General features: G+C 62.9%; 1 protein-coding gene across 1 annotated transcript in view; it reads right to left on the minus strand.

Moving 5' to 3' along the window:
• The window catches only part of LOC123769734 (probable E3 ubiquitin-protein ligase HECTD2), a 133246-nt gene that overhangs the window by 27769 nt on the left and 92030 nt on the right, over nt 1-13447 (minus strand). The gene's annotated exons all lie outside the window — the stretch shown is intronic.

The raw sequence follows: 13447 nt of genomic DNA on the forward strand, positions 1-13447 counted from the left end.
GGACATAACTTTCAGTTTTATTAAATATATTATGGAGTTTAAATTTTTATATTCTTTATACTTGTATATGCACAGAGTGTATATACCAGTACGATTATGGAGTTTATAGTGGTAGTCCTGGAGCTTGTTTACATCCAGGGAGCCTTACTATATATGTCTTAGAGATGCATCAATACACACTTCAGGTTCCAGCTATAAATATTATAATTGTCCTGAAATATACGCTCCAGGGGGCCCCCTTTTGTAAGTGTTCTGCACAAGGGGCCCCCCTGCTACACCTGTTAGAGTGGTGCTCCTATACACGCTCCACAAACTGATACATATATTTTAGGGGGGGGGGGGCCGGGAGCGTGTATACAAGGGTTGCCGCAAGTGCATAGTAGTACTCCTGGAGCCTGTACAGCAGCGCCCCTGGAGCATGTACAGCAGCGCCCCTGGAGCATGTACAGCAGCGCCTCTGGAGCATGTACACTAAAGATCCTGGAGCATGTACACAAAGACCCTAGAGCATGTACAGCAGAGACCCTGGAGCCTGAACAGCAGCGCCCCTGGAGCCTGTACAGGAGCGCCCCTGGAGCCTGTCCAACAGCGCCCCTGGAGCCTGTACAGCAGCGCCCCTGGAGCCTGTACAGGAGCGCCCCTGGAGCCTGTACAGGAGCGCCCCTGGAGCCTGTACAGCAGCGCCCCTGGAGCCTGTACAGGAGCGCCCCTGGAGCCTGTACAGCAGCGCCCCTGGAGCCTGTACAGCAGCGCCCCTGGAGCCTGTACAGCAGCGCCCCTGGAGCCTGTACAGGAGCGCCCCTGGAGCCTGTACAGGAGCGCCCCTGGAGCCCCCTGGAGCCTGTACAGCAGCGCCACTGGAGCCTGTACAGCAGCGCCCCTGGAGCCTGTACAGCAGCGCCCCTGGAGCCTGTACAGGAGCGCCCCTGGAGCCTGTACAGCAGCGCCCCTGGAGCCTGTACAGCAGCGCCCCTGGAGCCTGTACAGCAGCGCCCCTGGAGCCTGTACAGCAGCGCCCCTGGAGCCTGTACAGCAGCGCCCCTGGAGCCTGTACAGCAGCGCCCCTGGAGCCTGTACAGCAGCGCCCCTGTAGCCTGTACAGCAGCGCCCCTGGAGCCTGTACAGGAGCGCCCCTGGAGCCTGTACAGCAGCGCTCCTAGAGCCTGTACAGCAGCGCCCCTGGAGCCTGTACAGGAGCGCCCCTGGAGCCTCTACAGCAGCGCCCCTGGAGCCTGTACAGCAGCGCCCCTGGAGCCTGTACAGCAGCGCCCCTGGAGCCTGTCCAACAGCGCCCCTGGAGCCTGTACAGGAGCGCCCCTGGAGCCTGTACAGCAGCGCCCCTGGAGCCTGTACAGGAGCGCCCCTGGAGCCTGTACAGCCGCGCCCCTGGAGCCTGTACAGCAGCGCCCCTGGAGCCTGTACAGCAGCGCCCCTGGAGAATGTACAGCAGCGCCCCTGGAGCCTGTACAGCAGCGCCCCTGGAGCCTGTACAGCAGCGCCCCTGGAGCCTGTACAGGAGCGCCCCTGGAGCCTGTACAGCAGCGCCCCTGGAGCCTGTACAGCAGCGCCCCTGGAGCCTGTACAGCAGCGCCCCTGGAGCCTGACCAACAGCGCCCCTGGAGCCTGTACAGGAGCGCCCCTGGAGCCTGTACAGGAGCGCCCCTGGAGCCTGTACAGCAGCGCCACTGGAGCCTGTACAGCAGCGCCCCTGGAGCCTGTACAGCAGCGCCCCTGGAGCCTGTACAGCAGCGCCCCTGGAGCCTGTACATCAGCGCCCCTGGAGCCTGTACAGCAGCGCCCCTGGAGCCTGTACAGCAGCGCCCCTGGAGCCTGTACAGCAGCGCCCCTGGAGCCTGTACATCAGCGCCCCTGGAGCCTGTACAGCAGCGCCCCTGGAGCCTGTACAGCAGCGCCCCTGGAGCCTGTACATCAGCGCCCCTGGAGCCTGTACAGCAGCGCCCCTGGAGCCAGTACAGCAGCGCCCCTGGAGCCTGTACAGCAGCGCCCCTGGAGCCTGTACATCAGCGCCCCTGGAGCCTGTACAGCAGCGCCCCTGGAGCCTGTACATCAGCGCCCATGGAGCCTGTACAGCAGCGCCCCTGGAGCCTGTACAGGAGTGCCCCTGGAGCCTGTACAGGAGCGCCCCTGGAGCCTGTACAGCAGCGCCCCTGGAGCCTGTCCAACAGCGCCCCTGGAGCCTGTACAGCAGCGCCCCTGGAGCCTGTACATCATCGCCCCTGGAGCCTGTACAGCAGCGCCCCTGGAGCCTGTACAGGAGCGCCCCTGGAGCCTGTACAGGAGCGCCCCTGGAGCCTGTACAGGAGCGCCCCTGGAGCCTGTACAGGAGCGCCCCTGGAACCTGTACAGCAGCGCCACTGGAGCCTGTACAGGAGCGCCCCTGGAGCCTGTACAGGAGCGCCCCTGGAGCCTGTACAGGAGCGCCCCTGGAGCATGTACAGGAGCGCCCCTGGAGCCTGTACAGGAGCGCCCCTGGAGCCTGTACAGGAGCGCCCCTGGAGCCTGTACAGCAGCGCCCCTGGAGCCTGTACAGGAGCGCCCCTGGAGCCTGTACAGGAGCGCCCCTGGAGCCTGTATAGCAGCGCCCCTGGAGCCTGTCCAACAGCGCCCCTGGAGCCTGTACAGCAGCGCCCCTGGAGCCTGTACATCAGCGCCCCTGGAGCCTGTACAGGAGCGCCCCTGGAGCCTGACCAACAGCGCCCCTGGAGCCTGTACAGGAGCGCCCCTGGAGCCTGTACAGGAGCGCCCCTGGAGCCTGTACAGGAGCGCCCCTGGAGCCTGTACAGGAGCGCCCCTGGAGCCTGTACAGGAGCGCCCCTGGAGCCTGTACAGGAGCGCCCCTGGAGCCTGTACAGGAGCGCCCCTGGAGCCTGTCCAACAGCGCCCCTGGAGCCTGTACAGCAGCGCCCCTGGAGCCTGTACAGCAGCGCCCCTGGAGCCTGTACATCAGCGCCCCTGGAGCCTGTACAGCAGCGCCCCTGGAGCCTGTACATCAGCGCCCCTGGAGCCTGTACAGCAGCGCCCCTGGAGCCTGTACAGGAGTGCCCCTGGAGCCTGTACAGGAGCGCCCCCTGGAGCCTGTACAGCAGCGCCCCTGGAGCCTGTCCAACAGCGCCCCTGGAGCCTGTACAGCAGCGCCCCTGGAGCCTGTACATCATCGCCCCTGGAGCCTGTACAGCAGCGCCCCTGGAGCCTGTACAGGAGCGCCCCTGGAGCCTGTACAGGAGCGCCCCTGGAGCCTTACAGGAGCGCCCCTGGAGCCTGTACAGGAGCGCCCCTGGAACCTGTACAGCAGCGCCCCTGGAGCCTGTACAGGAGCGCCCCTGGAGCCTGTACAGGAGCGCCCCTGGAGCCTGTACAGGAGCGCCCCTGGAGCATGTACAGGAGCGCCCCTGGAGCCTGTACAGGAGCGTCCCTGGAGCCTGTACAGGAGCGCCCCTGGAGCCTGTACAGCAGCGCCCCTGGAGCCTGTACAGGAGCGCCCCTGGAGCCTGTACAGGAGCGCCCCTGGAGCCTGTACAGGAGCGCCCCTGGAGCTTGTACAGGAGCGCCCCTGGAGCCTGTACAGGAGCGCCCCTGGAGCCTGTACAGGAGCGCCCCTGGAGCCTGTACAGCAGCGCCCCTGGAGCCTGTCCAACAGCGCCCCTGGAGCCTGTACAGCAGCGCCCCTGGAGCCTGTACATCAGCGCCCCTGGAGCCTGTACAGGAGCGCCCCTGGAGCCTGACCAACAGCGCCCCTGGAGCCTGTACAGGAGCGCCCCTGGAGCCTGTACAGGAGCGCCCCTGGAGCCTGTACAGGAGCGCCCCTGGAGCCTGTACAGCAGCGCCCCTGGAGCCTGTCCAACAGCGCCCCTGGAGCCTGTACAGCAGCGCCCCTGGAGCCTGTACATCAGCGCCCCTGGAGCCTGTACAGCAGCGCCCCTGGAGCCTGTACAGCAGCGCCCCTGGAGCCTGTACAGCAGCGCCCCTGGAGCCTGTACAGGAGCGCCCCTGGAGCCTGTACAGGAGCGCCCCTGGAGCCCCCTGGAGCCTGTACAGCAGCGCCACTGGAGCCTGTACAGCAGCGCCCCTGGAGCCTGTACAGCAGCGCCCCTGGAGCCTGTACAGGAGCGCCCCTGGAGCCTGTACAGCAGCGCCCCTGGAGCCTGTACAGCAGCGCCCCTGGAGCCTGTACAGCAGCGCCCCTGGAGCCTGTACAGCAGCGCCCCTGGAGCCTGTACAGCAGCGCCCCTGGAGCCTGTACAGCAGCGCCCCTGGAGCCTGTACAGCAGCGCCCCTGTAGCCTGTACAGCAGCGCCCCTGGAGCCTGTACAGGAGCGCCCCTGGAGCCTGGACAGCAGCGCTCCTAGAGCCTGTACAGCAGCGCCCCTGGAGCCTGTACAGGAGCGCCCCTGGAGCCTCTACAGCAGCGCCCCTGGAGCCTGTACAGCAGCGCCCCTGGAGCCTGTACAGCAGCGCCCCTGGAGCCTGTCCAACAGCGCCCCTGGAGCCTGAACAGGAGCGCCCCTGGAGCCTGTACAGCAGCGCCCCTGGAGCCTGTACAGGAGCGCCCCTGGAGCCTGTACAGCAGCGCCCCTGGAGCCTGTACAGCAGCGCCCCTGGAGCCTGTACAGCAGCGCCCCTGGAGAATGTACAGCAGCGCCCCTGGAGCCTGTACAGCAGCGCCCCTGGAGCCTGTACAGCAGCGCCCCTGGAGCCTGTACAGCAGCGCCCCTGGAGCCTGTACAGCAGCGCCCCTGGAGCCTGTACAGCAGCGCCCCTGGAGCCTGTACAGCAGCGCCCCTGGAGCCTGACCAACAGCGCCCCTGGAGCCTGTACAGGAGCGCCCCTGGAGCCTGTACAGGAGCGCCCCTGGAGCCTGTACAGCAGCGCCACTGGAGCCTGTACAGCAGCGCCCCTGGAGCCTGTACAGCAGCGCCCCTGGAGCCTGTACAGCAGCGCCCCTGGAGCCTGTACATCAGCGCCCCTGGAGCCTGTACAGCAGCGCCCCTGGAGCCTGTACAGCAGCGCCCCTGGAGCCTGTACAGCAGCGCCCCTGGAGCCTGTACATCAGCGCCCCTGGAGCCTGTACAGCAGCGCCCCTGGAGCCTGTACAGCAGCGCCCCTGGAGCCTGTACATCAGCGCCCCTGGAGCCTGTACAGCAGCGCCCCTGGAGCCAGTACAGCAGCGCCCCTGGAGCCTGTACAGCAGCGCCCCTGGAGCCTGTACATCAGCGCCCCTGGAGCCTGTACAGCAGCGCCCCTGGAGCCTGTACATCAGCGCCCTTGGAGCCTGTACAGCAGCGCCCCTGGAGCCTGTACAGGAGTGCCCCTGGAGCCTGTACAGGAGCGCCCCTGGAGCCTGTACAGCAGCGCCCCTGGAGCCTGTCCAACAGCGCCCCTGGAGCCTGTACAGCAGCGCCCCTGGAGCCTGTACATCAGCGCCCCTGGAGCCTGTACAGCAGCGCCCCTGGAGCCTGTACAGGAGCGCCCCTGGAGCCTGTACAGGAGCGCCCCTGGAGCCTGTACAGGAGCGCCCCTGGAGCCTGTACAGGAGCGCCCCTGGAACCTGTACAGCAGCGCCACTGGAGCCTGTACAGGAGCGCCCCTGGAGCCTGTACAGGAGCGCCCCTGGAGCCTGTACAGGAGCGCCCCTGGAGCCTGTACAGGAGCGCCCCTGGAGCCTGTACAGGAGCGCCCCTGGAGCCTGTACAGGAGCGCCCCTGGAGCCTGTACAGCAGCGCCCCTGGAGCCTGTACAGGAGCGCCCCTGGAGCCTGTACAGGAGCGCCCCTGGAGCCTGTATAGCAGCGCCCCTGGAGCCTGTCCAACAGCGCCCCTGGAGCCTGTACAGCAGCGCCCCTGGAGCCTGTACATCAGCGCCCCTGGAGCCTGTACAGGAGCGCCCCTGGAGCCTGACCAACAGCGCCCCTGGAGCCTGTACAGGAGCGCCCCTGGAGCCTGTACAGGAGCGCCCCTGGAGCCTGTACAGGAGCGCCCCTGGAGCCTGTACAGGAGCGCCCCTGGAGCCTGTACAGGAGCGCCCCTGGAGCCTGTCCAACAGCGCCCCTGGAGCCTGTACAGCAGCGCCCCTGGACCCTGTACAGCAGCGCCCCTGGAGCCTGTACATCAGCGCCCCTGGAGCCTGTACAGCAGCGCCCCTGGAGCCTGTACATCAGCGCCCCTGGAGCCTGTACAGCAGCGCCCCTGGAGCCTGTACAGGAGTGCCCCTGGAGCCTGTACAGGAGCGCCCCCTGGAGCCTGTACAGCAGCGCCCCTGGAGCCTGTCCAACAGCGCCCCTGGAGCCTGTACAGCAGCGCCCCTGGAGCCTGTACATCATCGCCCCTGGAGCCTGTACAGCAGCGCCCCTGGAGCCTGTACAGGAGCGCCCCTGGAGCCTGTACAGGAGCGCCCCTGGAGCCTGTACAGGAGCGCCCCTGGAGCCTGTACAGGAGCGCCCCTGGAACCTGTACAGCAGCGCCCCTGGAGCCTGTACAGGAGCGCCCCTGGAGCCTGTACAGGAGCGCCCCTGGAGCCTGTACAGGAGCGCCCCTGGAGCATGTACAGGAGCGCCCCTGGAGCCTGTACAGGAGCGTCCCTGGAGCCTGTACAGGAGCGCCCCTGGAGCCTGTACAGCAGCGCCCCTGGAGCCTGTACAGGAGCGCCCCTGGAGCCTGTACAGGAGCGCCCCTGGAGCCTGTACAGGAGCGCCCCTGGAGCTTGTACAGGAGCGCCCCTGGAGCCTGTACAGGAGCGCCCCTGGAGCCTGTACAGGAGCGCCCCTGGAGCCTGTACAGCAGCGCCCCTGGAGCCTGTCCAACAGCGCCCCTGGAGCCTGTACAGCAGCGCCCCTGGAGCCTGTACATCAGCGCCCCTGGAGCCTGTACAGGAGCGCCCCTGGAGCCTGACCAACAGCGCCCCTGGAGCCTGTACAGGAGCGCCCCTGGAGCCTGTACAGGAGCGCCCCTGGAGCCTGTACAGGAGCGCCCCTGGAGCCTGTACAGGAGCGCCCCTGGAGCCTGTACAGCAGCGCCCCTGGAGCCTGTCCAACAGCGCCCCTGGAGCCTGTACAGCAGCGCCCCTGGAGCCTGTACATCAGCGCCCCTGGAGCCTGTACAGCAGCGCCCCTGGAGCCTGTACAGGAGCGCCCCTGGAGCCTGTACAGGAGCGCCCCTGGAGCCTGTCCAACAGCGCCCCTGGAGCCTGTACAGCAGCGCCCCTGGAGCCTGTACAGGAGCGCCCCTGGAGCCTGTACAGGAGCGCCCCTGGAGCCTGTACAGCAGCGCCCCTGGAGCCTGTACAGCAGCGCCCCTGGAGCCTGTCCAACAGCGCCCCTGGAGCCTGTCCAACAGCGCCCCTGGAGCCTGTACAGGAGCGCCCCTGGAGCCTGTACAGCAGCGCCCCTGGAGCCTGTACAGCAGCGCCCCTGGAGCCTGTACAGGAGCGCCCCTGGAGCCTGTACAGCAGCGCCCCTGGAGCCTGTACAGCAGCGCCCCTGGAGCCTGTACAGGAGCGCCCCTGGAGCCTGTACAGCAGCGCCCCTGGAGCCTGTACAGGAGCGCCCCTGGAGCCTGTACAGGAGCGCCCCTGGAGCCTGAACAGCAGCGCCCCTGGAGCCTGTACAGCAGCGCCCCTGGAGCCTGTACAGCAGCGCCCCTGGAGCCTGTACAGGAGCGCCCCTGGAGCCTGTACAGCAGCGCCCCTGGAGCCTGTACAGGAGCGCCCCTGGAGCCTGTACAGGAGCGCCCCTGGAGCCTGTACAGGAGCGCCCCTGGAGCTTGTACAGGAGCGCCCCTGGAACCTGTACAGGAGCGCCCCTGGAGCCTGTACAGGAGCGCCCCTGGAGCCTGTACAGCAGCGCCCCTGGAGCCTGTCCAACAGCGCCCCTGGAGCCTGTACAGCAGCGCCCCTGGAGCCTGTACATCAGCGCCCCTGGAGCCTGTACAGGAGCGCCCCTGGAGCCTGACCAACAGCGCCCCTGGAGCCTGTACAGGAGCGCCCCTGGAGCCTGTACAGGAGCGCCCCTGGAGCCTGTACAGGAGCGCCCCTGGAGCCTGTACAGGAGCGCCCCTGGAGCCTGTACAGCAGCGCCCCTGGAGCCTGTCCAACAGCGCCCCTGGAGCCTGTACAGCAGCGCCCCTGGAGCCTGTACATCAGCGCCCCTGGAGCCTGTACAGCAGCGCCCCTGGAGCCTGTACAGCAGCGCCCCTGGAGCCTGTACAGCAGCGCCCCTGGAGCCTGTACAGGAGCGCCCCTGGAGCCTGTACAGGAGCGCCCCTGGAGCCCCCTGGAGCCTGTACAGCAGCGCCACTGGAGCCTGTACAGCAGCGCCCCTGGAGCCTGTACAGCAGCGCCCCTGGAGCCTGTACAGGAGCGCCCCTGGAGCCTGTACAGCAGCGCCCCTGGAGCCTGTACAGCAGCGCCCCTGGAGCCTGTACAGCAGCGCCCCTGGAGCCTGTACAGCAGCGCCCCTGGAGCCTGTACAGCAGCGCCCCTGGAGCCTGTACAGCAGCGCCCCTGGAGCCTGTACAGCAGCGCCCCTGTAGCCTGTACAGCAGCGCCCCTGGAGCCTGTACAGGAGCGCCCCTGGAGCCTGTACAGCAGCGCTCCTAGAGCCTGTACAGCAGCGCCCCTGGAGCCTGTACAGGAGCGCCCCTGGAGCCTCTACAGCAGCGCCCCTGGAGCCTGTACAGCAGCGCCCCTGGAGCCTGTACAGCAGCGCCCCTGGAGCCTGTCCAACAGCGCCCCTGGAGCCTGTACAGGAGCGCCCCTGGAGCCTGTACAGCAGCGCCCCTGGAGCCTGTACAGGAGCGCCCCTGGAGCCTGTACAGCAGCGCCCCTGGAGCCTGTACAGCAGCGCCCCTGGAGCCTGTACAGCAGCGCCCCTGGAGAATGTACAGCAGCGCCCCTGGAGCCTGTACAGCAGCGCCCCTGGAGCCTGTACAGCAGCGCCCCTGGAGCCTGTACAGGAGCGCCCCTGGAGCCTGTACAGCAGCGCCCCTGGAGCCTGTACAGCAGCGCCCCTGGAGCCTGTACAGCAGCGCCCCTGGAGCCTGACCAACAGCGCCCCTGGAGCCTGTACAGGAGCGCCCCTGGAGCCTGTACAGGAGCGCCCCTGGAGCCTGTACAGCAGCGCCACTGGAGCCTGTACAGCAGCGCCCCTGGAGCCTGTACAGCAGCGCCCCTGGAGCCTGTACAGCAGCGCCCCTGGAGCCTGTACATCAGCGCCCCTGGAGCCTGTACAGCAGCGCCCCTGGAGCCTGTACAGCAGCGCCCCTGGAGCCTGTACAGCAGCGCCCCTGGAGCCTGTACATCAGCGCCCCTGGAGCCTGTACAGCAGCGCCCCTGGAGCCTGTACAGCAGCGCCCCTGGAGCCTGTACATCAGCGCCCCTGGAGCCTGTACAGCAGCGCCCCTGGAGCCAGTACAGCAGCGCCCCTGGAGCCTGTACAGCAGCGCCCCTGGAGCCTGTACATCAGCGCCCCTGGAGCCTGTACATCAGCGCCCATGGAGCCTGTACAGCAGCGCCCCTGGAGCCTGTACAGGAGTGCCCCTGGAGCCTGTACAGGAGCGCCCCTGGAGCCTGTACAGCAGCGCCCCTGGAGCCTGTCCAACAGCGCCCCTGGAGCCTGTACAGCAGCGCCCCTGGAGCCTGTACATCATCGCCCCTGGAGCCTGTACAGCAGCGCCCCTGGAGCCTGTACAGCAGCGCCCCTGGAGCCTGTACAGGAGTGCCCCTGGAGCCTGTACAGGAGCGCCCCTGGAGCCTGTACAGCAGCGCCCCTGGAGCCTGTCCAACAGCGCCCCTGGAGCCTGTACAGCAGCGCCCCTGGAGCCTGTACATCATCGCCCCTGGAGCCTGTACAGCAGCGCCCCTGGAGCCTGTACAGGAGCGCCCCTGGAGCCTGTACAGGAGCGCCCCTGGAGCCTGTACAGGAGCGCCCCTGGAGCCTGTACAGGAGCGCCCCTGGAACCTGTACAGCAGCGCCACTGGAGCCTGTACAGCAGCGCCCCTGGAGCCTGTACAGGAGCGCCCCTGGAGCCTGTACAGCAGCGCCCCTGGAGCCTGTACAGCAGCGCCCCTGGAGCCTGTACAGCAGCGCCCCTGGAGCCTGTACAGGAGCGCCCCTGGAGCCTGTACAGCAGCGCCCCTGGAGCCTGTACAGGAGCGCCCCTGGAGTACACGGTACTGGAGAGCGTGCAGATCAGTACTCCTGAGGACGCCACAGTGCGTGTGAGGCAGTATTAAAAGCGAACTTCAGCTATGTCATCGATCTTCCTCGTCCGCCGCACCCACACTCTCAATACTCCCAGCCAACCCAACCGGTTTCGTCCAGCAACTTTGTGGAAGGGGAGATGGGAAAGGAGAGGAAGACAAAGGAAGGGGAAGAATGGGAGGGGGGGGGAGGGAGTCCATTTGGGGGGGGGGTTCAGGGGGAAGGTCAGCTGAGTGTAATTGTTTGGTTGTTTATGTTTTATTGTTTACCTTTGCTTAATGAGTTGCAAAACGGGGAAGTAATTCACATGAGCCCGATGGCCTGGACACACACACACACACACACACACACACACACACACACACACACACACACACACACACACACACACACACACACACACACACACACACACACACAACGGGACCAAAGAGCCAGAGCTCAACACCCCCGCAAGCACAATTAGGTAAGTACAGCCCTGTGGAATCCCACAAAGTTCTGTGCTTGGACCTATCCTGTTTCTGATATACGTAAATGATCTCCCAGAGGGTATAGACTCATTCCTCTCAATGTTTGCTGACGACGCCAAAATTCTGAGAAGGATTAAGACAGAGGAGGACAGCTTGAGGCTTCAAGAAGACCTGAACACGCTGCAGGACTGGTGCAACAAATGGTTGTCAGAGTTTAACCCAAGAAAATGTAATGTAATGAAAATAGGTTTAGAGAGCGGGAGACCAGATACAAGGTATCATTTGGGAGATGAAATACTTCAAGAGTCAAAGAGAGAGAAATATCTGGGGGTTGATTTCACACCAGATCTGTCCCTTGAAGCCCATATCAAGAGGATAACATCAGCGGCATATGCCAAGTTGGCTAATATAAGAACGGCCTTTAGAAACTTGTGTAAGGAATCGTTCAGAACTTTGTATACCCCATATGTCAGACAAATCCTGGAGTATGCAGCTCCAGCATGGAGTCCATATCTAGTCAAGCATAAGACTAAACTGGTAAAGATTCAAAGGTTTGCCACCAGACTAGTACCCGAGCTGAGGGGCATGAGCTACGAGGAGAGACTACGGGAAATAAACCTCACGTCACTGGAAGACAGAGTTAGGGGGGACATGGTCACCACATACAAGATTCTCAAAGGAACTGATAGGGTAGATAACGACAGACTATTTAACACAAGGGGCACACGCACTAGGGGACACAGGTGGAAACTGAGCGCCCAAATGAGCCACAGAGATATTAGAAAGATTTTTTCAGTGTCAGAGTGGTTGACAAATGGAATGCATTAGGGGGTGATGTTGTGGAGGCTGATTCCATACACAGTTTCAAGTGTAGATATGATAGAGCCCAATAGGCTCAGGAACGTGTACACCAGTTGATTGATGGTTGAGAGGCGGGACCAAAGAGCCAAAGCTCAACCCCCGCAAGCACAACTAGATGGGTACACACAAACATACATACACACATACAGTTCTACGGGCTGCATCCTAGCATGTGTTTGTGTTAGAAAGAAATATACGTAGTAGATATGTTAAAGGAAAAATAGATCAGGAGTCAGTATATTAAGCAAGGCGACAGTTAGAAAGGCGAGGTCCAAGAGCTAACAGCTGGATCCTACAATCACCGGGACTATAGTATAAGGTGGCGCAGTGGTAACACTCATCAAGTGAAAATCTCAATTTATTTTCCAGTGAAATGACCCAGAACAGCAAGTTTTGGGTCGTCTGGCAGGTTAGGAGAGCAGGAAGTTCTCATAAGGTTCCAAAACGTCATGAAAACTGTTAATTTAAACTTTCCTAACCTAACAGACTAAGCCAGAGGACCCAAAACAGAAAACGGGACAAACGTCATTTTCGCGAGCCGCTTCCATTTTCCTTTTACGGCAATTTTTAGTGCGCATACGAGCGGAAAGCGAAATTATTTGTAAAAGGACATGTTGCTCACGGCGCCACAGGAGCGATTTTGTCTGGGTTCGAGTCTTAACTAAGGAGGATTTTCTGGACTTCAGTCTGTACTGTTCGCCCCTGTTCACCCAGTAGTAACTGGGTACTTGGTTGTTAACCGATTGGCTGGTCAAGTTCCAGGGGAAACTTGTGGGTAAGGCTTATCACGGGTAAGGAAGCTCTCAGCCTGCTAACAAGAGTTAGAAATGGTCTGTTCCTGTTCCTTCCTTTGTTAAAAGAAAAGGTAAGGACAAACTAGAAAAGGAAGATACAGGGAAGACCGTGTGGATCCTGAGGAGATCTCTCACATGGATCTTAGAGAAGAAGCAAAAGAACTTTGTTTTCACTGAGCAGCACTTTACCACTCGTTGCTTCAGAAGGTGAATTTCCACAAGTATGGGAAACCAGATCATCTTCCTAATTTAAATTTTTTAATTTGCCCTGAGAGGCGTGTTTATTGGGCAACGCCACTCATTCTGTGAGTGGACACACCGCCATAGTGACAGTATTGGGCAACGCCACTCATCCTGTGAGTGGACACACCGCCATAGTGACAGTATTGGGCAGCGCCACTCATCCTGTGGGTGGACACACCGCCATAGTGACAGTATTGGGCAGCGCCACTCATCCTGTGGGTGGACACACCGCCATAGTGACAGTATTGGGCAGCGCCACTCATTCTGTGAGTGGACACACCGCCATAGTGACAGTATTGGGCAGCGCCACTCATCCTGTGAGTGGACACACCGCCATAGTGACAGTATTGGGCAGCGCCACTCATCCTGTGAGTGGACACACCGCCATAGTGACAGTATTGGGCAGCGCCACTCATCCTGTGGGTGGACACACCGCCATAGTGACAGTATTGGGCAGCGCCACTCATCCTGTGAGTGGACACACCGCCTTAGTGACAGTATTGGGCAGCGCCACTCATCCTGTGGGTGGACACACCGCCATAGTGACAGTATTGGGCAGCGCCACTCATCCTGTGAGTGGACACACCGCCTTAGTGACAGTATTGGGCAGCGCCACTCATCCTGTGAGTGGACACACCGCCATAGTGACAGTATTGGGCAGCGCCACTCATCCTGTGAGTGGACACACCGCCATAGTGACAGTATTGGGCAGCGCCACTCATCCTGTGGGTGGACACACCGCCATAGTGACAGTATTGGGCAGCGCCACTCATCCTGTGAGTGGACACACCGCCTTAGTGACAGTATTGGGCAGCGCCACTCATCCTGTGAGTGGACACACCGCCATAGTGACAGTATTGGGCAGC

This window comes from Procambarus clarkii, chromosome 45, assembly GCF_040958095.1.
Source record: "Procambarus clarkii isolate CNS0578487 chromosome 45, FALCON_Pclarkii_2.0, whole genome shotgun sequence".
Lineage (NCBI taxonomy): Eukaryota > Metazoa > Arthropoda > Malacostraca > Decapoda > Cambaridae > Procambarus > Procambarus clarkii.